This window comes from Channa argus, chromosome 5 (assembly GCF_033026475.1).
Source record: "Channa argus isolate prfri chromosome 5, Channa argus male v1.0, whole genome shotgun sequence".
Lineage (NCBI taxonomy): Eukaryota > Metazoa > Chordata > Actinopteri > Anabantiformes > Channidae > Channa > Channa argus.
In genome coordinates, this window is record NC_090201.1 from 10,600,630 (window position 1) to 10,627,348 (window position 26,719).

Consider the following 26,719-nt stretch of genomic DNA (forward strand, 5'->3'; position numbering starts at 1 on the left):
CATTATCTGTATTTATTACACCCAGTATTTAGGGATAAATAACGTGCCCACAGTAGATTGAATTTAACATTTGATGAACGGTTTCTCAGGTTTTAAGTGGATGTGATGGTTCATGAATCATGCAAAGGGAACTTTGAATTCTAGTTTTATGATAAATAAATAAAAATAGTGAAATCTCACTTTGCAGGTCTTTAACTATGACTGACATGAGTTTAATTGAAATACAGTAATGTGAACCATTCTTTAGCTTCTGAAGTCTGCAGAAGATAAAGGTAGTGGGCTAGCCTCTCGAAATATCACCATGATAAAAAAAGATCACATGGCCTTTTCCTTTGGAGTAAAACCAATCAGAACTTTCCATTCATTTTAATGCTTAGGATATAGTGGTGATGCATGGCCATGTGCTGAGTTATTCAGGAGTGTATTTTTATATCTGGGAATAACATGAAGATGGGCATCTCTCCCTGAGTGCTGCACACAGAGGAAGGAGAGGGTTGTGGACTACAGCTGTGGCCTCTATTTCTAGATTCAGGGCACGTCAGATATAATGCAAACAGACATGGAGATGTGCACATATGCATACACACACAGACCCCAGCACATAAGCACATATACTAAGATGCCTGAATGGAAACACACCATTCAAACGCATGCACTCACAGACACATCTACCACACACAGTAATGATACACTTCCAGAGATTTATCAGTTATACTAAGGGCAGTGTACTGTATGATGTAACACTACAGTAAATAAACCAAAGATGTGCTTTGAAGCCAGCTGTCACATTAATTCCAGTCCCTCTCTAATTATTAGCTATAGCATACAACATAAAAAACATCAGCAGACCTATTATTTGACATAATATTTGAAGTTCGGTTAAGAATTCAATCTCTAACCTGGAATTGGCCTCCAAGGTCTCCAGATTTAAACAAAGGGTTAAGGAGGAATTTGATGTATGGACAAACTTCGTAGGACCTGAAAGCGTTAATGAAAGATCTTAAATCTTATTCCTGAGCCTCAGCACAGTGACATCCTTCGCTGTCTGCGACTTGCTGTGTTGCATGTATATGAGCTGTGAGCGTTCACCCACAACCTGTCATGAACATCCGCGGCACAGCTATAAATCCCACCAGGATAAGCCTTAAACTTCACCCACTTAAAAACGCCCTTGACCTGACACACAATAACCATTATTCAGGGCAACACAGTGCCATAGCCTTGACCCCCAAAGACGAACCAGTGGTGCAATGAGATTTCCTTCCTTGAAAGGTAAAAATGAAAACTCACTTCCTGTCAGAATGACAACTGGGGGGTGGACAGTGGTTGCCTCTAGATGCCAAGTGGGTCAACCTCAAATTTATGCCTCACAAAAATACTGTAACGGTTGTCTGTTGATCTGCGGTATCTCCCCATCAACTACCCAGAGATGAGCTGCTGTCATGACAGTCATAAAGCCAGAGGCATAGCATAGGAGATGTTACTTATGTATATATGCTTTTTTTTTTATCACACAGACATTTAGGGGAAGTGAGCTACAGCCCTTAGGATTAATAGCTTTCACTCCAGTCACGTGGATTTATTATACAACATGTGACATTTGCAACATATTTTATTCAAGTATATGTGAGCCGCGCCTGGTAAACAGATTGTTGGGAAGCACAGTTCATTAAATATCCATTTTGAGCAATTTTATCGTTACACAATTTCCTTGCCATACAGAGACACTGACTAAATTTTGGCTTGTACCAAATCCCACAAGGCTGGTGAACAAACTAGTGCACCCAGCAAACTCAGGATGTTATTTTTCTCAAGAATCACTTCTCCAGTATAGGATAATAATGTTGATCAATTTCTGCCAGACATGTAGGATATTGCCTTCTAACAAGTTGGACATAACTTCATAAACTGATGACATATCAGATTTCTTTGTTTAAGCTTGCTTTAAAAATTATTGTTGCTCTCTATAGGTAAACAGTCTGCAGCCATACTATCATTTGTTTGTATTTTCTCATAATTTTATTTGATTGTTGGATAAATTGTATCAGTTTTGATGTTTTGGTCAAAGCATTGCACTTGGCTTGATCGTCTCTTCTAGTTCAATTGGAGTCCAACAGATTCACTGTCTTTGTATATTGTACCAAATCTGAAAATCACAATTTCAAGCACACAAAAGAACTGGAAAAACCTACATTCTGCCATACATTAAATAAATCTTATTCTTATTTCTTTATGGTCACGTGAAATGGCTTTATTTGGTTGTAATTTGGTTTTAATACCAGCCGAACTGTGAGTTTGACACATTACCCCAGGGATGAGATGTAGCAGGCTCGATACACAGATGGGGGAAAAATACCAGGCAGTTGAAAAAGTAGCAGAACTTTATTATTTTAAAAAAATATTTCATCATTATCTATTTTGTGTAAGTATACGCTGAAGATGTATTGCATTGTGCGATGTCAGTGAATGAACAGAGATATAAGATTGCTCTTACCTATTTTCCACATTCACAAAAACAAAGAAACCATAATTAACATTGTATTCATGTATTTAATAGCTATGGATGATGAAATTAAGGTTTATTGTTCTGTTGTGTTTTTTTAGAGCGTGTTCTGTAAATTAGAGGCATCTTTTACTATTTTATCAGGCTGCTTAATCAACAGCCTCTCATGAGGTTTATTTTCCACTGTGGTTTGAATATCACCACTGAGACTCATTACCTTGTTAAAATCCACCGAAGCGGATAATGTGGTTCTTTGCTGATAGGATTTCTGAGTCAGAGAGGATGTTGACGTTGACATGTTAACGTGTGACATTAATAAACTTTTTTTTTTTACACATTTTACTGTGTTAGTGAACTGTGTGTTTGCGAGCAAGTTTGTTCTGATATATTAGAACATATCCATTTAACAAATGCTTTCTCCTGTGTGACTCATCTAAAAATACACCGATTTTAGAGGCACATTTCATCTCTGGGGAAAGCAATGCCTCATTTTTGCTTTTCATGCTGCATAAATAACAAAAGACAGAAAATAGGGTGTTTCATGTCACATTTCATATATACAAATTAACAGCAGCAGCAAATGGGATGAAATGATCCTGTATTCCTCACAAGTGATTTGTTTATATTCAATGTGTATGGCAGTAAAAGCACTTTTGCACTGTCCTTGTCAGACAGAAGAGTCTTTCCATTCCTGCTTCTTACTGTCTCCACACACAAGAGGCATTTTAATAGCCCAGAATGAGCACTTTATCATGCAAGTGTGTAAAGTGACAAGACAGGCGGTAAGAAGTACAGAGACAAAGGAAGTTCTACACTGTGATTCATGCACATTGCCAGTTTCCTTCTCTGTATATATGCAGGCAGCTAAAAGAGAGTAATGCATCATTCACAGCTGTCCTTTTCTGTCCTGATCTCCTGCCTATGTTCTCATTCACACTGTGAGCTCAGCTTTGATCATAGTGGTTCAATATTGTGTTTGCGTCTTTTCCTCCTTTCCCTGGTGAAGCTATCATTGATCTGATTATGCCATGGTAAATGCTTCATGTCTCACTTTGACCTAAAAAGGAAAGCATAAATTACTCTGCCACAGTGGAAGCTGTATGATTAATTTGTTATCAAGCAGTGACCCGGCTTTGTGAGCATTTTACTGTACAAAAGCCAGTGTCAAATGAAACCTTTAGGTCCAATTCCAACACCTCTAGCATGGCCTACTGTGAGTGTGATGTCAGCTACACAGTCTCATTCTCCACCCTGGGGAGACAACCATCTGAGGCTTTATGGGAAAGACAGAGCTTCCTGGAGCTTCCTGTTATCTCCAAACCACAGTGACATGGCTGGCAAGACACTGGTTTCTGCAAAAAAAAAAAAAAAGCCAAAATTGGTTGAGTCTGAGGAGATGTCTACGTGTGTATACGTGTGTACAGTAAATGTCAAGAACCTAATATGTGAACGCAAATGTGAAGTGTCTGTATGAGAGAAATTACAAAGACAGCATCGTATGCGCATGAGAGGTTTGGCATATGTGGTAGTAAGTGGACAACTGCTAAACTGAAGCTACTGTAGCATGGAGAGGACTCTTCATGCAAGAGGAGGTTTTGGCACATTTAACTGTGTATTGATAACAGTGATTTTATGACCCTAACAAACCCAGCACTCGCTCACGCCATGACAAATGTAATATAATTATGTGGATGTAATGTGTAATTTTACAGACTGTGATTATATTATGATGGGACACAATTACACTGGACCAGGAGTGAACATCTCTATTATGTTTATCTCATCTCACTTTTGTATATATTACGTTTTATAAATCTTATTTTTCTTGAAATAAATCAGTCTCTAGTGGGAGGAAATGACAATTTCTTCCCCATGAAAATGTGACATAATGACAAAACCCCCCTCTGCAGGTCCCCTCAGCTCTATACAGTTTTATAGCCTCTTTTAAATAAGCCTTTTTTTTTGCATACACTTTGCAGCAAAAACCCCACTGATAAACCCACTGTGTGCTACCTGACGGGCATCATACAGCAAACGAGCAGGTGTACATGGTGAAGTCTTTATCTGCTTAAGAGTCACTTAGCGCATAGAGAGACAGTGGCTACTACATTTGCCAGGTGGCTGGAAACTAATGTTACTAATGTCACTATGTGTTTATTACCCGTGTGGATATAAAACATTCAAATAAGAGGATGATATCTCAATATCTCAATAATGTAACTCTGTTAGTGGCCAAAAGATCAATGAATGCACATTCATTAATTCAATTAGAGATAAAAAGAATTGATGTGGAAGTGTTTTTAAATGTAAATGGGAATCTCGGCTGGTGTTTACTGGAGACATTAATGTTCTTAAAGTGCATTTATTATAAAAATCATTTTAAATTTCCTAAAAATCTTCCATTCCGATCCACTATAGTTCTGTGGTATCTGCAGTGTCTTATCTGTGCTGTAAACAGCTCTGACAGACAACACTGCATTGAGATCAGCTTGAAAGCTACAACCCATGTTTCCAGGTGTCTAGGTTTTAAATGGAAGCACTGAAGCTTCTGGGAAAGTTGCTGTACAATCTCACATCCTCATCCATTATTGATATTGCCTTAAGCCTTTCTTGTGCTCGGGATGACAAACCAAAAACTAGAAGTGGCAGAAATCATAACAGTGACTGAAGGGTTGTGTTTGAAATTTGGATTGTACCAGCTTGTCCATGATGCCCTGCCAGTGTGTTTGCAGCATAATAGAATAGCAATTAGTTACTAATAAATGATGTCAGCAGTTTCACTGCTGACATCTTTGATGGTTAGTGAGGAGATGGTAGTTAAAAGTTAGAGGTTCAAGGCAACGTCTCTGTGCGTGCATGGCTGTTTGTGTACTCAATTATTACTTTCTGTCATTTTAATTAATTTAAAAGCAGCTAAAAGGTGCTGAGGTCAGATAAATAGACTTACATCGGCAGCTCAATTCTCCGATGCCTCGATGTGAGTAGGAGGAGGTATCCTGAAAGAGATACAAGGAAAAATGGTGTCAGTGTTTATATGTGTTATGAACCCATACAACTGTGTCATGCCTTACTTGTTAAGCAACAACCTGAACATATTTTGCTACAGACACACAAACACACATGCACACACATACACAGAGCTGACGATAAGGCTTTGCCATGCAGCATTGCGAATCAGGTTAAAATAATCTTATTGAGAACCAGTGCTTGAGGGAAACTTGTGTGCAGGCTCAGACCAGCAGAGTATCAGCAAGCAGCTCCACCTTGTTGTCTGCGTTACTCTTCTCTGCCCTACTTTCTCTCTCTCTCTCTCCTTCCTCTCCCACACCTTGAGGGTAGTACAAAGGCACCGACTTGCTTTAGCACATTTCAATCAGTCTCCTACTCATCCATATTCTAGTCACCATTCTAGCACCTGCGGTGTTACAGACGCTATGACAAAGTTGGGTTTAGAGCTCTTTCCTTCTAAGGCTTATGCAAGCAGTTGTACACTCATCACATGTCCTGTCTGATAACACTACACTACTGAAGAACACTGAAGAAATTGATCAGTACTTGGACAAAAGATTGTGTTTGTGCATCCATGAGCCTTTGGATATGTGCATGTGAGTCTTTGGTCTTTAGGGATAGCCCCGAATAGTTGAATATTTGACGATTTGACCTACTGGGGGTGATTTGACATCCATTTATGACAGTTAATTTGTCACAAACTGTGGTTATTAAACAAGGATCACCTAGCAGGGATGTCACAGATCAGGCAGGCTGTCCTTCCTTGTCACTCCTCTCCAGGGTACATTGTTGCCTGTTGCCCATGTGTGCATTAACGTCCCCCACAAATCAACAAATCTATGAAGACTCCAGGCAGTGTCCATCCTAGGACTCCACCCATAGCCTCCAAGAAAGCCAGACACTCTGATATGCTGTTTAGCGCTTAAGCTGCACACCTAGGTCCCCGACCTTGCCTGCTAATCGCCTTACACTGCACACAACCTCGATTTCTTTATTTGTGGTAGGTGGCTCCATAGGGTGGCACATCTATTTAATTTATTCAGGCTGTTGACTTTGTGGTCCAAGGCTTGGTCACCAGATGCTCTCCATCAAGCTCCCTTTTCAGGTCTGGCTCCAGGAGGGGGCCCTGGTTTCCCTATTCTCTATGAGCTCCAAAAACACTGCTTCCGCTCTGTTTTCTGAAGTTTATAGCCTCATCTTCATGGATCATGCATAACATTAAGCTGTTGTTGACGTAGGAATTATTCATGGAGGTGAATCATCACTGATTCACTTTAACCCTGTGGAGTAATTTTGGTAAAGCTTTACAGATGTTCTTTTTTTCTTCTAATCATTTTTTAAATTTAGCAACATCTAACCCTTAACCTAATTTGAAAACTTTTGACCAAAATATAGCACAAAAATTTCTAACACTGAACCAGCCATATGATATTATCACACCAGTGTGATCGGAGACTCTGGAGGCTTAAAGGATACCAGGATACTATACTATAGGATAAGATAGTATAGCACACTGTAATACAAAGAAGTACTTAATTTACATGGGATGGATTACTGTTATCACTAAAAGAAACTGAGGTTTGAGATAAAGCAGAATAATGAGAAATAACATGATTTTAATCTACACGATAAATTGAAACCCTTGATCTTTGCACTTGCAGAGTTACATTTTTCTCATAAAGTTTTTGACAAGCTGTCCCCAGCTGCTCTTGATTTGCCCTGAAGATAACAGGATTATGGAAGAAAATGATTGCTTTACTATTAATGCTTAGTTAAATATGGTACAAACCCAAGACTCTAATGCAAAAGTTGTATCCCTTATTTATTTGTTTTAGATTTTTTTTAATCAACAATTTAATGCACATTCAGCTATTACAATTGTTATTTATTCAGAAATCAATTAAGGTATTCTTTTGATAAATGCATCCAGGGGAAGCAAACATTTGTTTACTACAAATCTTTTTTTTTATATAGTCCTTGACCATTTTTGTCTTGACATCTGTAGCTGAAGTAGTTTTATGTTAGGGTTAGGGTTAAGAGTGCATCCCTGTTTTGGGTATTTAAATATAAGGGGATGCAAACTTTTGCAACCAGCTGCAACCACCAGAGATGTTTGGATCCCATGTAAAGCTATATACAGTAAATATACATATAATCATAAAGAGCAATACCATCCAAATAAGGAAGAGAAATGGTGTTTCAAGTCAGATTTTACTAGGAAAATTATTGGTCTGGGACAGCCCTATAGTGCACGCTTATTATTATCGCATGCCTTCTGTGTTAAGTGTACATTACAAGCCTATCAAGCACTGTGTCTATTTTCTTTTTATTCACATCTCTGTGTGGAAATGAGCTGTGTCAGAGTTCAAGCTTCTCAGCTACCAAATCGCAAAGTGCCCAGACTCTAACAAGTGCTATAAATATGGTAGAATGGCTGTCAGTGGTTATACGCCATGTTGCATCATGGCACTCTTATGTTGCATTATGGATTCCTCTTATTCTCCAATATTCTGTAAAAAGATGTCTTTGTTCCTCAGTCCCACAAACACTTGAATAAACCAGTGTTTAGACATGTTTAAACTATTCAAAGGCTGCAGTGTTCAGCCTTTGATGCCACTATTTTAACTACCTTGCACATTCGCAATGCAGAAAGTGAAAAATCTTACATATTCTCTTTCATAATTCGGTTAATCATGTGTTGGAAGTATTTGATTGTAGCAAGTATTCAAAGCAAGCATATGCCACATAAGCAATATAAGCCTTCAGTGCAGATATTAAAACCTGTTTGTGACCGTAGATGACACATAGGCCTACAAAGACAAAAAAAGTACAATATGAGTACAACATAACCATTATCTCTCCACAAAGCAATCAATGGGGGGTTGGGAGAAACTTAACAAAGTTTCAAACTCTAAAGCAACTCATGAGTTAGGGCTTAGGTTTTGCTAAAATATAACTGATGTCCAGCATTTTGTCCAACGATGCTGGAACTGAATAGTCTTTTTAGCTGTTTCAAATTCCTGCAGTGGAAGGCGGTGCAGAAATCCATTTCCATTTGAGAGGTGTTGTAAAAGGTTTAAGCGGATCAGAAAAGTATGAAAGAGCACTTCCATTTCAGATTCTGTATGTCATCAGATGGACCTTAAGGTCGGACCTGACATGAATAGGGAACCTTTGAAGGGAAGCTAGGATTGATTAAGAGAGGGGAGGTTCAAAATGGACACCAAGATATTTGGCTGCTCTGAGTTAATCAAGTATTGGTCAAGACGTACTTTTAAATGATCAAACTGGTGTCTTTGTCAGGTTGGACTAATGACCGGCATTTGGGAGCAGGGATTTAATTGACATCTAACTTTTTAAAGTAGACTAGCAAGACTCCAATTTGGTAATCAGAGCAGGGCCATCTGCCTTTCAGGGTAATACTGTGTAACTGACTATCTGCATAACAATGGAAGTGAATTCCATGTCTGTGTATGATTTGACTGAGGAAATTCTGTATAAAGAGAGAGGAGAGTTATTGACAGAAACATATGTTATTTTTCCAGTAATTAGTATTTTAGCCAAGCAAGGGCCAGTCCAGTCACTCTAAGAGCATGTAATGATGGTGGTAAAAGTCACATGTGTAATGTTCAATGAGAGAATCAGAAAGTTAGAATCCAAAATTCATACTAGATACAAAACAACAAAAAAAACATGTACAACTTTAGTGAGCACAGCTTTAGTAAAAAACCCTAATGACTTAATCAACATTGTCCTTGTGTAACCATTTATATCTCATATCTAAACCAAATTTAACATAATCTGGTGTTTTTGTGCTGAACTCTGACCAAACCACTGTGTTTGCAAAGTTGTATTCCAGTGTTTTCAATTGTTTTGTGGAGAAAAGTAGTATGATGCCAAACAGGCTGCAATCCAACAGACACCTGTCTTCCCACATGTCATGGGGCATGTCATGGCAAATTTCAACAATCTCTTGTCATAGACATCTCAAGTGTAGTCAGTAAAGAAGGTTAAGCATCCAGGATGTATTTTAGGGTTTTATTTTCTTGCAAGAGAGAAGTCACACATTAATTTATAACCGTCTGTTTCTGGGCAGAACACTCTTCACCCTCCAAACTGCTGCTTTAAGGTTTTCTCCATTTATGGTAACCTTTCCAACATACCATAAGCAATTTGATGGAACTTGGATTTCATAACGTCCCTTTAACACATCCTGAATAAGTACAATTTACCATTACAACTAGACTAAACATAAGCATTAAAATTTAATCTCTACTTGATTTTCCATCACAGGGCACTAGTTCAACAAATGGTTCTGTGGGTCATATAAGAGGGTAGGGACCTATAGGGGCTTTAAAAATGAAGGACTTATTCATGCTGTGGATTTGATGCAGTGTAATAGAACTAAGTTAACAGCTGGTTGGAGAAAAAAGTGTACATAGAATATCATCCATCCATCCATTATCTTTAGCATTTACCCTGTTCAGGGCAAGAGGAACATTTAATAAGATTGCTACACTACAGTGATTCATACATGTCCAGAAAATTTATGGGAAAGAGGATATTAGTGATGACCCTTAACTTCCCTTTTTAGTTGAAGAGTGCTGAAGCAAGCCTGAAGTGAAAAGAAAAATCAAAACAAAGTCTGACTAAAATAGTAAGCACAAATGGAAGATAAAGTAAAAATAAAACCAAGAGACAGTGATCATTTTAAAATGTGGACCTGGCTCTCTGGTTGGTTTTAATAACATGATGCTCCAGGATGGACTGGCTGCCCTTCAGACTGCTTTAGACATGGAGGCAGTACAAAATGTCATGTTCTTTAGCCACACCATTAAATTGCCTATAGATTCATCACTTTGCCCAAACATCCACAGCCATTGTAAAATCTGTTAAAGTGTTCCACCATTGTGGTTAGTTTTGATTTTTGGGACAGAATCAACAAACACAAAACTCAAAAGTGCTGTGACCTTTTGCAATAAAATGTCAAGAAAAATTGCACAGACACACAAATACACATACACACTCTTCTTAACAGTGTTAAAGGTCAACTCATATTGGCTTCAAAGTGTTGGAAGAATCTAAATGACAAGAACAGGAATGTAATCCAACATCACCTTTTTCTAATTGTTATCATTATAGATCACATTAATTGGACACAGAAAAAAATTGAATTAACGTAAGTGCAAATGTTAAATAGTGAATAATAGTGGGACAGTCTGAATCTGCCTTTTGCATGTACTGCACAGCTGTAGTTACATTAGAGAAGATTCCTTATACTTTCTGGGAGAACAGGAGCTTCCAAATGTTTAAGCTCATTCATAAAGCACAGATGAACTTGAATTGAAGACAAATGAAGGGCACTTTATGGAGCTTAGGGGATTGAATTGGGAATGGGAGTCATGCCAAACTACTCTTTCCTCGCCTCATCGCCCACAGCAGATTCGAAGGACTAATGTCAAGCTGCAATTCACAACACTGGTTTTGTTGGGGCAGAGTAAGATAAATTAGAAATGAGACTGGGAAACAGATTGAGGCATCAGACTGGAGGGATCTGCTGATTGGGTTCTTCATTTAGGAAATGCATTATAAATATCTGTTCACTGGCTGTGGAAAATCCGTCTCACTGATGGAATGCATGGGCTTTAAGCTCTAATAGAAATTGGACTCGATAGTGAAAGATTACATTAAATTAGATGTTTCAGATTTTACAGTAAATGTATTATGTATTGAGAACACTTAGCTTGAATCTGTAAGGGTAATTCTAATACATCATACATTTTAATCATACAGTACATTATTGTAATGCAGTAGACGCATAGTTTATTTCAATCAACAACTATTGTATTGATAACCGTAAATGTTTGGACACACTGAGCTCTACTTGTTTTTATGTTGTTTTATGGCCTTTATAAATGCAGTGGCCATCTTATTATTGCTGCATTCTATAGAGAGGGAGAAAATGAAGTAGTGAGGTTGGGTTCAGTCTGACCAATGAGCCAGCCACATAAATAATGTGCTCAGGACATGCCCAAGGTTTGATCACAAATGCCAAAGAACCCAAAGGTTCACTGATTTTCAGTTTGCTTTGGCTCAGCCACATTCGCTAGGGACTCACCAGCATTAGAGTGGAGCAGCTGCCCAAATAGACTCAAGACAGAAGAAGATGAGCATTTTCAGAATTTTGATGGTTAATTTTTGCAACAGTACTTGCAGCTCATACTGTGAAACACCTAGCTCAGTTTTATATGCCGGACAGAGGTCAGATCTTCTACCTGCTTCTATTGTTATTATGCCATTTAATTTCTATTAGCTGTTGTTTTCAGCATTATAGCTATGGGCCAGTAGGTACCTGCTCCACATGGTAGTAGACTCAGTAGGTCATTAAGACGTAATTTTATGTGCTGGGATATGGTTTGGTTTTGGCACAAACAATAAATGATTTTAGAAAAAGGTTAGGTTTAGGAAAAGATTTCATGTCTAGTCAAAATGCACAACTATCAAAATCGACCAACAATATCAAACAGACTGGTGTCTCTCATTTTAAATTCCTGTTTGTCATCCATCCATGCCCCTACCCCAGCAAGATCTCTGCAAAGACCTTGGCGAATATGCATTATGTCATCATATGCAATTCTGGCAGATGTCATACAGTAATTAGCACGGCTGCTAGATGCTAAGAGTTTTTCACGTGTCTTTGGTCATAGTAAATTTGCCGATAAGTAGTAGGCAGTATGCTAATCTATAATTATGGGTGAATTCATAATAATGAATGGCAATAATAATACTGTCATTGGCTGAGATTTTAAGCACTGCAAGGACAGTCAGCAAATGTGGACTGTGTTTATACACAAAAATCAACATCTTAAACATAAAGTATATAACACAGAATGTAAACTTTTCCTCATTTCTTTCATAAGTGCTTGCTTGTGTACCACAAGTAACTGGATTTTCTCCCTCTTTGAGTTGTGTTTTCTTTTGCTCCAAAACCCTTACTGTATATAGGTTGGTACATTGCTTACTGCTTACACTTAAAGATATTTTAAATAAAATAACAACTGTTAAAATGTATCCACATTTAAATAGTACAAGGTTTTTACTGCTAATCTACTTTCGTCTGATTTAGAAATGCAGGGATGCAGCTAAACGTGAGTAAATCAGTGTTGTTTCAGTGTCAATCAGTGAAACCAAAGTACTGCACAACCTAAGTGTCATGATGTCCAGGTGCATTATCAAGACTCTGTCTGCTGTATGTAAATTGTGCAGACATTAATTCAATGTTGCAGACCCTATACTGAGTTGGAGAGGAAAAATCTGGTGAAAATGCCAACAGAAATGAGAGTGCTTTAGAAATTGTTGGGCAATTTTATCAATCGGAGGATGAGAACTTGTCCTGCTTATACAATTTGTAGCATTCAAGCAGCAGATGGAAGACAACTTGAGTGTGAGTGAAGATGAATCCCACAAGTGAGGCAGTGTGACAACGCTTTTGGAAAGAATCACATGCTCATTTCATAAATCTCAGCATGTTATAATTATGCTAATGACTCAGTAGCTGGCAGCAGATCCGGCAACTGGATTAAATGTGGTCACTGCAGTAATGGAAGTTATGAGATTTTGTGTGTGTGTGTGTGTGTGTGTGTGTGTGTGTGTGTGTGTGTGTGAAAGAGAGAGAGCGAGAGAGAGAGAGAAAGAAAGAGAGAGTTCACATGACAACAACGCATGTGCCAATGTTGTGCTCATTTATTAATGTTAAACTTCCTTTTGATCTTGAACACGGACATACAGCAACATAAGACTGCAACCAGTTTACTGAGGAAGCTTTAAATGAGTTGCCCTGTGACATTTGGTATTTCATGGCGTACAGTGATTTTGTGCTTAAGAGATTGTGAATGAATGTAATCAGAAATTGCTGAGGAAGTAGGAGTCAGTATCTTCTTTGCCTGACAGATGCTTTATTGTTCACAGTGGTTTTAGAAGACATTGTCTTTTTCTTTTCTCTGGCTTTTTGATAATATTGTGCTTTGAAAAAAGTGTACATGTCACGAATGAGTGATATATTTAAAATGTTCAAAAGACATTCTCTTTCACTTTTTGTTCCTTTTATTCCCCATCAACTATACACAGTATTGTGTTCACATGATTGTGTTATCTGTGGGCCCACAGTCTGTGGGAATTCACAGGTTAAGCTAACACTTAATAACACTAAATTAAACTGCAGAACTGAGAAAACTTTTTGTCAAAGAATAATTATATTTGCACTCTTTACTTCACTTCAGCAAAGCTAAAGAGTTCTTTCACTTAAACACAGACAAATTTGTAATATTTCAGTAATATGTCCACTACATATTCCATGTTACTAAAATAACAAAACCCCTCTGCCCTGCAACAGGTGAAAAACAAATGAAACTGCTGTCTCTTTTCACATTCGATCTTTGAACCTTTTCTTCGCTCTGAGCAAATGAGTGAAGAGTTAGACAGAGAGAAACACAACCACCTCAGGCCATATTCAGGGCTATTATGTTCGACAGAAGAGTAAGAGAGATCTTTTGAACCTTAATGTGTGCTTGTGCTTTGGTTCCAGAAGGGTCAAATGAACCATTACCATCTACTGGTATGTAGCGTCAGTGCAAGACAAAGATCAGGTGGCCTTTATCTTTAATAATACTGAGAAAAGGAATCATGTAAAGCTCCGTCCTGTAACTTAACTTGTTTTGGTAGCATCACAGTATCTGACTGAGCAGTAACATTAATATTAAATTCACATCATGTTAAACAATCTATTAATCTATTAATAAATGGTAGCATGCGGTCTGTACTTTGGTCTATTTTTTGTCTAACTTTTAGTTGAGGAGCAGGGAAAGCTACGAATTAGGAGCCATATTTTGAAATTCCGTACATACTGCAGATCAGTGAACTCGTTGCATTTAAGAAATCATTCATAATAGAAACTTGAATCATTTTTACATATAAACGGTCTAAACATTTTCCTGCTTTTCACAGTGTTTGTACCTAAATGCAACTACTGAAATAAAGGGGCCACGGTGTACAGCCCCCCCCCCAAAAAAGCACGTAATGAAAAATCCAAATGAGCCTCATATTGTTTAACATTTATTCAGATTTTAATTTTTGTTTTGAAATATACGCTCCCTTTATTATCTTAACTGCAAACCCTGTTGGTGCTGGTAACAATTACACCTGGTCACTTATAGTCAAATACATTTCTTTCATAAGATTGACTCTAGAATCCAACAATTTAATAAAAAAACAGATAAATTCAACTGATAAAAATCAAAGTATCACTTTACAGATGTAGAACAATTTGCCTGCTACTAGTCAAACTTTGCCTGTGTCTTTATTTAACGAACATCTTAAGAAATCTCCACTATTGACTAGGAAACTGTTCCTAGTCAACAGTGGGAAGCTGGTTCCTTTTATTTTGTGAAATTAAAAAGATACGGTTGGGGTTAAGTGAAAAAGTCATCACAATCAATTAGGCCGATCGCTCGATTAGGATAAATTACTCTAAACTTTATTACTCAGCTAAAGCTTGCCAAGTCTCAGGCTTACTTCAATTCATTGATTAGGAGTTGGATTGATGACATACATTAAAATTTGACCCTTATGCATTAAAGTAAACAATAAAGTAAACATCTTCTCTGTAACAGTCCTGGACCAACAAATTAGTGTTCTTTGCCATCTTGTGAAGCTGTTTGCATGTTTCATATTTTTGGTGCCCTTTATGTTGGATTTTAGAAATTGTAAATGTTATAAGACATTGCATAAATGTTGTAGTACCCTGCCCTCCGTTATAAACCAGAGAGTCCACCCACGTTTCAGCCGAGGACAGTCAAGCGGCAGACGGTGTAAATGGAGACTGCTGGTAAAATGCAGGCCAACTGTGAACACAGCATACTACCTCTGCAGGACCTGGCTCAAGAGAGAGATGCACTGCCTTCAGATAAAATACATGGTCTCTCTCTCGCACACACACACACTGAGCATACTGTATGTGTTCATGCATGAATGGCACATTAAACAACAACAACTTACACACAAAAACAAACAGTCTCACAATTACTGTACACACAAGAAGGAGAGAAGCAAGCAGACAACACCTGTCTCACTTAAATACATCTTAAATTTGTGTCTTCGATTTAGCCACACACATTAGGACTCTGGGTTTAATTACTACATCTCGTACGACTGCTTTTAGTGGTTAGTTCACTCAACATGTGAAGTGGTAAAGTGATTTAGAACTTATTTCAAAATACATGACAGAAGGAGCAAAGATAAAACTGACTGTAATGAAAGACAACCTTTATTCCAATTTATAAATGTGAAATAATGTCTCCATATGTTTACGTCCATGGGCATTTAAACTTCCGTCCAGTTGTGTGTGCTTTTGTGAGAGGATGTGTGCTTATGTGTGTGTATGCTTGTTTGCTTATTTGTTCCAGAAATGTTTAATCATGGATTTATTTAAATCGATGCCAGTGTTTAATGAGGATATCTCCCAGTCCTCTATTGATTCATTAAATTAGCCTACAAACAGGACATTGTCTAACCTGGGTGTTCTGGCCAAATGGTCTATTGGCCTTCTCTCACATATGTGAAAATAGCAGGTTCCAGGTGAAGTCTCATGTAGAAAGGACATGCCAAAAATCTACAGCTGGTTCTTGCTTTACTGCCAGAAATGTTGCAGGAGTCTGTTCACCATATTAACCATTTATATACTGGAAAAAAAAACGTTCTTTCCAATCTGCAACACAAAAAATAGTAGCTGGAGCCGTGTTTTGAGGCTATGTAAAACTGTCGCTAACTACAGTATAGCAATACAATACAGCTGCCAGCCGGGCTCTGTAACCAACCAAGACAAATTCATATTAGTGCAACATGGCAACAATATGGCCATTCTGCCTCTCAGCAAGGTTGCTGAATGGTAGTGTGGAAAATAGTAAGTGAGCCTGAGGTTAAAATGTGCCCACATTTGGCCAACTGCTGTGTTTGAGTTGCTGGGTCTTACTGGTAACATAATTATTCCCCACATTATGATGAAACCATTATTAGGGAGTTTTTCAGTGGCGTAGTTTTATTTTCAGCTATATAACAAGGTGTGAGAACATTTACATGACTGAGATCTGAAAACAAAGATGCAATGTGACATCTCAAATTCTCAATTATGCTGGCAGGTAGCAGCCATTAAGCTACCATTACTGTTATTTAACTCTCCGCTGTTTTTATTGTGAGATGGAACTCAGGAGACCCTTTCAAAGCCCCAGTGGGAGACATACTGTAGATATATAAGTATAACTGAATAAGTCACATTCAATTACAGCCTCTTTAGACCCATACCATTACCAATGATGCTATTACGGCTGTCTGGAATACGGTTGACGGTACTGCCAACAACCTGGCTATGGCAGTGATTCTCAATTTAACATCCTGTTTATTGGTTTAGGGCAGCTGCTGATGGCAAAAAGTTGAACCTCATTCCCTGCCTGCCGCAGTAATACTGTTAGCCTTGAATCTAGCGTCACTGGGCACTTTGTGAGTTACAGGCCATTCAGAAGAGAGAACAGAGTACAGAAGAGAGTGGGCTGGGGGGAAAAACCCTAACTGAAACAAATGATGTGCTTGCAGCACCTGACCAGACAGCCAAGATTCATGGGAGGCCAAAGATGGATGAGTGTGGGTGAGGATGCCTACACGTGAGGCAGGAATTGAATTTTACAGACTCAAGCCAGATGGATGGATGTAGACCAAGCCTAGCCTGTACAGCATGTGGTTCTGCTGTCAGATACCTCAGAGAGATCGCTGAAAGTAGGGCCAGCACGTCACATCTAACAGACAACAAGGAGGGAGGACAGGCACGCTAGAAAGTAGGACGAGAACAGGCTGGCCTACTGTAAAAGCCCATGGGACGGCCATAGATAAAGAAAGACCACTCAGACTGACAGCAGAGTGCTGCATTTACTGAGGCACAATAATAGCCTGTTAAGACAGAAAGACAGCAGGAAAGCAGCATGTGTGATTAGAAGCGTTTATCAAAGTTGGTTGTGCTATTTATATTAGCTTGCGGCAGCAAATTAGTCACCAACTGTATTACAGGTCTCAGCTAAAACTAAGTATTATTTACATCATTCCTTTTCACAATAGCCGTGATTTAAAGTGGCCTGCAAGGCACATGTTGTAATGACTAGTGTGGCCTCAGAGACCACTGCCGGGAGGTCACAGTCTTAAAATATGTCAAATTTAAAAGCTGCAGGGTCACAGCCATTAAAGAAATCTGACATGCAACACACTGACATGCAATTAATTTAGAAGTCGCAAGGTTATTACAAATCAAAATCCCACAAGACGAGAGTTGTCATAATCAGATTCTTCGCTGATTTGACCTAAAAAGAATAACATAGTGGCAAATTGCTCACTTTGCTGGGCTAAAAAGCATGTTCTCCTCAAACCACCAAAAGTTAATAAACAATGCAATCCAATTAAATGTATCCTCCTTTTTTCACAGAGATAATGCCAAAGCATAAGCAGCATCAATAAATCACTTTAAGTCAAGAAAGGGGGATAGAAGGGCATGGAGAAGAATCTAGGAAAATAACAAAATGGTCTCAATATGCTTTCTCCTCAGAATAATAGTTTATAAATGACCCGTGCATGCCCTGCATGTCTGCTTTGAGTTTTTTCTCCCAATAAAGAAAAGCATGAGGGAGACATCTGGACAGTCTTCAAGCTCTGGCACTAACATCTGCTACAGCTCAGCAGCAACAAGATTGTGGGTGTAAAACTGTGCAGGTGTTCCTCTAGGAATACAAAAGCACATTTCTTCATGCTGTAAATTGACATAATCACTTCATTTGTGCCATTTGTTTTGCTGGGAGGGACAAACACATGATCAGTAGCTACCATAACTGGGGACAACTGGAATCATCTGTTACCACCTGCTCCAAAGTTACTGAATGACTCTGATAAATGTATTCTAATTTTGGCAAGGAAAGCACTAATGTTGGTGTTGTAAGGCTCATGAAGAGTGACAGTGATTAGGAAATAAAACATTGGATAAGATATTGGAATGCCACAATTGGAACAAATTGATGGAAACTAATCTGTAATATTCCTGGAAATGCTGTGTAGATTTAGATAATTCAGCACCTTGTTGTTCCGAACAGAACTGTGCAGCAACTGTGTGTGTTTCTATGCAATGACAATTTTAACTATAAACACAGCATTTTCCTTTTCAGTTGATTCACTTTGCCTCTGACATTTACAGTCATGAAGAAATGATTTCAGAACACTTTCAATACATTTACTTTAAAATAGCTGTTATGTAAATATAAATTCAGTCAAAAAGAATTTTAAGTAGAAGCGCCCTTGATACTGAGACACTGAAGCTTGTTTCACTTGACGTGTCAGAGCTTGCGTCAGATAATGATACTGTATGTCGGATGACATTTGAACCTTAAAATGTCACAAGACCTTGGAGAGGCTTTGATCTGCAGTTTTGGTGTGGACAACAAAACAGGCAGTTCATTCAGTTTCTTTGATGCCACATAAGAGAGGCTGAAGGGGAACGAACAAATTGGCAGAAATGTGACTTTGTCACCTGTGTATTTATGTGTTCATACAACCACTCAAAGAGCCACTCAAAGTGCTTTTTCCACCACAGATATCCTAAAGGAATTTGGAACATTTTATATTATTTTAAGGTGTGCATTTTAATGCGTTTGGTGCATCCATCCATTCATCCATTATCTTCCAGCAGGTTTATCTCCGCAGCAATGATTTCCACCCACTCTGGCAAGATTCCAAAGCGTTCCAAGGACAGATGAGATCCATAATCTCTCCAATGTGTTGCGGGTCTACCATGGGGTCTCCTGCCAGCAGGGTGTGCCTGGAAGACCTCCAATGGGAGGTGCAAAGGAGACATTCTCATAAGATGCCAGAACCACCTCAACTGTCTCCTGTCAACACGAGGGAGCAGCAGGTCTACTCCACCCTGTCTCTAAGGCTGAACCCGGCCACCCTATGGAAACTAATTTCAGCTTGAAGATCTTATTCTTTCGGTCATTACCCAGAGCTAATGACTATAAGTGAGGGTTGGAACATAGATTGACTGTAAATTGTGAGCCTTGCCTTGCAGCTTGGTTCCCTCTTCACCACAATAGTTGCATACAACATCCGCATTACTGCTGAAGATCCACCAATTTGCCTGTCAGTCTCAAGATCCATTTTACTCCCACTTGTGAACAAAACCCAAAGATACAAAGAAACTCTTTCACTTAAGGTAGTGACTCATTCCCCACCTGAAGGCTTTCTGTTGGAAAACCATGGCCTCAGACTTGGAGATGCTGACCAGCAACCCAGCCGAATTTGTCCCAGTGCATGCTGAAGGTCAGGGTCTGACAAAACCAACAGAACCATATCATCTGCAAAAGCAGAGAAAAGATTCCAAGGTACTCAAACTGGACACTCTGCCCCCCCCAGCTGAGCCACGTATACCATTTTATCCTCATAACAACAGGGATAAAAAAGTTGGGACGTAGCAGCAGCCTGGTGATGGAGGACTAGTTCCACCATTAGTGTCTTCAACTCTTGTTCTGACAAACTGAGTTAACTAATGTTTTTATTGGAAATAATATCCTCACCTGATTGTCCCTACAAAAATGTAACATTGTTAATTTTATATGTTCTTCACTAAGATATTATCATTGTCCAGGATGTATGGAATTTTATATAAATGATTTAAATGCTCTTTTGAACACACAAAACGAATCTGGTGAATACAGCAAAAAATTATAAAAATGTAAGCATGTTAGCATGCTGACAAGGCCTGCTACTAATGAATAATTCTCTATCAGTGTAGTAAATATTTCAAAAATTAGTTGATAAATCTAAATGATAGATTTTCCTCCAACAAAATATGCATAAAGCACAGACTGTATAAAAGTAGGCAAAACCACTTTTTCAAATACTTTGTGGACATTCTTGAAAAACGGGACAGATCAAATGAATGCCCACCAAGATCAAGGTGCCGCCCATGAAATATGAATTTTATAATTGAAATAATTGTAATAATGAATTTAGCAGCTACAAGGAAAAAAGATTAAAAAGCTCATGCATAGTGTTGTTGCTGCTGTGATGCAGAAATCCACTCCATGGATTTTGAACACTGATCCTCTTTGCAAACATGATTTTCTAAAACCTTTCTTGACTGGAGCTAAAAAACAACTGATGTAAGCACAAAGCCATCCCATAGTGATAATACTAAGGACAAACATACCCAGAAACTACCATGTGTGTTAATGAAACATTGCCCCAATTACCCTGTTTTTAGCAAGCTATAATGTAACGTTATAGCTTTATATTTTAGAAATCCTCCTGTATCAGATGATTTCCATGTAATAACAACAGAATCTTTTATTTTTTGTGCATATATCAGGTTAAACCATCTGAAATCAATGAGGTGGTGTGCCATTGTGATGAGGTTAAATACTGTAGCTGTAGTTTGTGCAAACCATCAGATATCCCTGTGATTTCCAGTTTCAGTGCTATAAAACTTCTGATCTTTTTTTTCAAGGCACACAGCAAGAAAGTCCAGACTTCACAAGGCTTCGTCTACCTTTCATCACAGGATTCATTGCCATGGAATACACAATGAGATTATTGTGACACAGAAAAGAAATATGGATTCTACCACTGAAATGCTGCCTGCCACCTCTTTTGGGCTTATGTGGAACCACGGGCTCTGCATCTTATGATCTCACTTAAAACAATGTTCTCAACTTCCTTCCCCTGACTTAGGAAGTTCAGCAGCAAAGTAGAAGAGAGTGATCTGTTTTACAGTGATCTTTTCTGGGAGCTCATTTCGTGTTTGATACTTACTCTAAAATTAGATCTAAAGTGTGGATTTACAGGTGACTCATGTCTATTCTTCAGTTGAGAAACTATGCTATGCAATATACTATTATGTTATGTTATTTTGCCATTGTTTTTCGTGAACATGTGCTCTGACGGAGGTTTTAAACTTCAAAATGTGCCTGTGTAACTGAGGAAAAAAGTTACTTTCCCAAATTGTATTATAATTTGCATATAAAAGTTTTTGTTGCACTGTTCCACACAACTATAGTTGTAAATTACTGATGTTTCTAAGTCTGTTGTTTGACTGAACACGAACAGTTAAAATCATCCAAGGTAAATAGTAACTGACTTCTGACTTCTAAACTTCAAAGAATACTGGGGTTTTCACAAGCAAAAAACGTTTTGATCCTGTCCTCATTGTGCCAATGAATTTGGTCACTTACAGACTTTTCTCTCACATGACAATTGAATCTTTTCTTTGGAAGTTGTCTTCTTTGTGCTTTGTGCTTTTTTGTTAGTCACTACTTTCATGGCTAAACAACTGCTCTGCTTTCTCACGAATATCTTAGAGACTAATATTTACTGTAGAATAAGGCTGTTTCACTGACCACTAAACACAGATAAATGTCAAATGGTCTGTATTATTTTAAAGGGGGAGCTGCTATGCAACATGTGACCGGAGGAACCATCAACCAACAACTGCAGGATTGGTGAACGACGGTTAAAGGAATGAAGCCCTACCAAATGTTGTCTAGATAAGCTATATTACATACTGTAGATTAATTCCATCCGTCCATTCATTATCTGCAACAGCTTAAACTGTTTAGGGTCGCTGGGGGACTGGAGCCCATCCCAGCTGTCACGGGGTGAGAGCCGGGGTACAACCTAGACAGGTTCAACACAGAGAGACAACCATTCACACTCATATTGACACCTATTGGCAATTTAGAGTAACCAGTAGCCAAACATGCATGTCTTAGGACTGTAAGAAGGAAACAGAAGTACCCGTGGGAAACCCATGCAAATGCGGAGAGAACGTGCAAACACTACACAGAAAAGTGGAAATTAATCATGAATAATAGGTTCAACAAACTATTTCAGTTTTTAAGCAGTGTCATGAATAGTGCTCACAGTTTCTCCTCCATAGTGCCATTAAAAAAGTGGACAGTTTCTCAGGTGGACTCAGGTGTGCAATTGAGGACAAAGTGGAAGTTATATTTTCACAGGGCAAGAGGGATCAAAGTAACTGAGCCTTGACATTCAATTTAATTTTAAAGACAAAAAAAAATAAAAAACCTACAATCATGTTTGTTGGACTTCTAGGAATTACAACTAAGGACCATTCTCTAGAGTACAACTGATCTAAGAAGTGAATTTTAGGAGCAGTTTTCAAGGTTTGAACATTTCAGTGGTTTTCATTAACAACTGCAATTTATCATTTCATTTTTGTCTGTGCTGCACATTGTAGAGGCTTACAATATACTGCACTTTACACATACACAGCGGGGCTGCTGTATATATTCTAAATGGGGACAAATAAAAAAATTCTGAAAGCATGACTGAACTGATTTGTACTGATTGAAGGGTGACACACTTATACAGCTATTATTATTCCTAATTAAATCTTAAGTAGACATAGACATCCTGTCACAACAGTGTCATTTATGTAGCCATAGCTTCAAAAAAAATGTATCAAATTATGGGAACTAAACAATGGATTCATTTTTTCTATTCAATGCCTGAAAGGAACCTTGAGGCAATTCCTGTCACTTTTCTTTTCCATACATAGTCCTTCACCAGGAAAAAAAGCATCTTTCTGTTCCTGTGGTTTACATAAAAAGGACTCCCTCTGCTTGAGGCTCTCTGTTGAATTTTCCACTTCATATCCTAAGTCAAGCCGTGTAAATATGACAAACAAGCATGGTGGCCTGCCACAGAAAAATCCAGCGTCACCTGCAGAGGGTTAGAATGAGGACAACTGGTGTTTTCACCTGCATGATGCCATTCAGGGGCAGGAACTTTGCACTTAATTACGAATGTTCATGTTTCTAAAGCAATTTAGAAAAACAGAAAACTCCTCTTCTGGATGTGAATAGGTGATTCACATCCAGTCAGATGTGTCACTGCATGTGTTCTCCATCTTAACTTATGGATGATTTAGTAAATTCAAGAAGAAAACAAGGTGGGGACAAATCTGCGTATTCCTCTGAACTGATTAATAAACAGCTTTGCAGATTCACAGGTGAGCATGACACACTTAGCATGGATGAAAGAGAAATTCAGCGCAGCAGGAGTGAAGACAGCATGAGCACCGCTGCACTTTTACATGTGCTACCTTTTCAGAAAAACAGAACTTTTTCAGCTGCACCACACCAAAGAGAGAGAGATGTGCTAGCCCACTAATATTTCCTTTGGTCTAGGATTGGTGCTATAATGAAGCACCTTGAAGTATCCTCCTCCACTAAATAGGCAGGGCTTCAGGCTTGATAGGGCTGCTCTCTTTCTCGCTGCCCACTGAGATGTAATGGTTCACATTTAAAATGCTAAGTAGAATTAAATATGTCAACCATAACTATAGAGACTTTATTAGTCCTCTTTAATGTAAATCGCAGCAGCACTGTGAGATTTCTTTGAAGAATGGCAACACTACCGTGTCACTGCCAAAGGATTTAAAGGTGCGCAGGCACTGGCGGATCCACGGAAATACAGCTTAGTCATCTCCAAGCTGTGTGTTTGCTGGAGTGTGTGTAATCACTGACTTCCTTTTCTTTCTCTTCATATTTCTCACATTATCTGTCTCTCTTTTTCTCCCATTGCAACTGTACACTATGTTACTTTAGCCTGATAAGGTGTCTTTCCCACATCTTTTTCAACTCAATGTGCTGAATGCGGTCTCTTATTCTCAGGTTCTTCTCCATCTTTTGACCCCTCCTCCCTCTCCTCAGCCTTTTGCACTGTGTGGATGCTCAAAGCTCTTTAAGGATGTCCAAGGGCTTAACCACTTTGACATTATTACATGAGCCTGTCTCTCTCAAACCAGTCCCAAGCCAATTGAGATGCTTACGTCTTTGCCACAGCAGCTTTACTAGGAAGGGGGAAGCTCCTAGTCTACAGACAGGACCAAACACTGACAGTGCACTTCAACACTCATTGCGCTTTCATGCATCCCCACTGTGCTTTCAGATTTTGGATAGACACCATTAAAATATGAGAAAAATCCAATTTACATCCCTTTCATATGCATTCCATATCCATTTGTATTCATTCCACAGTACATTTCTAATGAGGAGCGGATATGACTAATGGGCAATCTTACATAATGCTAAAGTTAAATATTTTATATTCCTTGTGCATTACATATGCTGTTTTGAGTCAGCATGGTGTAATGAGAATCCTAATCAGCTTATGCAAAAGTTAAATGTTTTGTGTTTAAATGACATGCTAGTGTAGCGTAGTTTGCAGAATTCTAATATCTGCAGCACACAAACTGAGGTGCTTAGGAAGACCTCCATTAGTGTGTGTTTTAGTGTGTGTGTCTATGTACATTCATTTGCATTGTAGTTACTGTAAATGCACAGCTTTTACTTTTTAATTTAAGTGCACTTTTTGAATACATTAACTCAGATTATTTTGATCAGCAGCAACACTTTGCTACAACAGAGAGTTCTTAAGTCTTTAATAGTTTTTAAAAGTTGATCCGCTTTGTGCACAACCCCCTACCTCCAAACAATCAGTGTTTTAATTTAAAGACAAGAGGAGACAGTCAAGCACAGTGATGAATCACAGAATATGTAGCTAGTCTATATGCATAATTTCAAGGGCAACAGCTTTAACATATTCTCAACTGAATGTGACATACAGATGGAGGAACATTTACAGGAAAAACACAGAGAAATGTAATTAATACAGATAATCACAAACGGGAGAAGGGTCAATGAATGATGTGAATCTGCTAGCAATTACCAAAATTAAATCCTCAGGTAAACCCACTTCACAAATGTTGCCATAGACATCAGCATGTCCCACAGCTGTAAGGTAATGAAAAAAAATCTCAGCAATACTATATCATTAGCTGGTAATGTGTGACATCCCATCTCTGTGCCACTGCACTAGTCCCAAATGTGCATTTCTGTATTCATTACTTCAGCGCTTCAGGCCCGTTTATGGATTTTGATATTAAATGCATCAACACAACTATCACTCAAAAAGTGTGCAGCAGTTAAGGACTTTGACTTTCATGGGATTGTCAATATTTGTCAAAGTAAGCTGGGTTCACTTTACCTGTCAACTCAATTTGACTTTGTCCTTTGTTTGGTGGCCTCATGCACTGGAGCAAAAATGATTTCTGGAGTCAGAGACACAGCAGGAAATACAGCAACAGAGATTATTGTTCATGAACAGCGTTGCATACAGTACGTAGATGAAGATATTGGAAAAAAGGACATGTGCCGGGAGGTGTTTTTGTTTAAGCTAGCCCCCCAAGAGCAATTAGGCAACCTCAGCAGTCTGCTCTCTTTTTCTGTCGTTCCATCTATTTTTACCTTCAAGAATGAACAAGGAAAGCTGTCTCTAAAGCTCCTGCTCAACCTTGACATGATGACTTTTGTTGAGACTTTAAAATTCGAGTCTGACTCATATTTCCCAGACTGCTGGTCCTCCTCTCACATTTAATACAACTGCGTGGCTGTGACACAGAATGTGATAGCACCACTTCCTGTGCCAAGTACACAGTGTGTCTCTGGGGGGAAATGACTGTAGGATGCAGGAAACTGTCTCATCCAAGCACCCACACTGATAAGGTCCATGTTTGTCACTAATGGGTGCTACTGAATGAAATCCAAAGATTAACAGCAATTCAAAACAATGACTGAGTGAGCTGATATCTCTAAATAACTTTGACAATGAACTCTAAATAGATTCTTTTGTGTCAGCTCTGCGCTTTGTTAGCGTGGATATATTTGGACTTCAGAGCAATCAGTAAATACATAGTTTACTCTACAAAGCTACACCAAATCCAACTGTTTAAAGGTTTCTAACCACATCTGTTATTTCTTCTTAGTATACAGGCCAGTAGCCAGAGACAGCAGACAGACAACATGTCGCTCATAAACAGACCTACAGTATGACTTAGATATTTGAAAAGGGTAACCACTTTTCTTCCTGCTTCTTTCTGCACCATCATACTATTACATAAAAAATATATTGTGCTGTCTTCCTTACAATAAAGGCTTAAGTAGGGTCACCAGACCTTATACTTTGTTTATTAATTTTCTTCTCCTTAAGCTTTAAAGGTCAAAAGGCATAATTTTCTAAAGTAATCTTTCCCAAACAATTGATTCT

The 26,719-nt window shown here is 38.5% G+C and overlaps 1 protein-coding gene across 17 annotated transcripts in view; it reads right to left on the reverse strand.

Annotated features, from left to right (window-relative positions):
• Nucleotides 1-26,719, reverse strand: part of dlgap4b (discs, large (Drosophila) homolog-associated protein 4b) — a 99,519-nt gene that overhangs the window by 28,290 nt on the left and 44,510 nt on the right. For 11 of the 17 annotated variants that reach the window (XM_067505060.1, XM_067505055.1, XM_067505057.1 and 8 more), the window contains one exon: nt 5,451-5,499. The gene's annotated coding sequence lies outside the window, so the exon portion shown is untranslated. Of the gene's footprint in view, nt 1-3,715; nt 3,856-5,450; nt 5,500-8,293; nt 8,323-26,719 lie in introns of all 17 variants that reach the window. The other 6 variants (XM_067505058.1, XM_067505049.1, XM_067505054.1 and 3 more) reach the window with 3 other exon arrangements.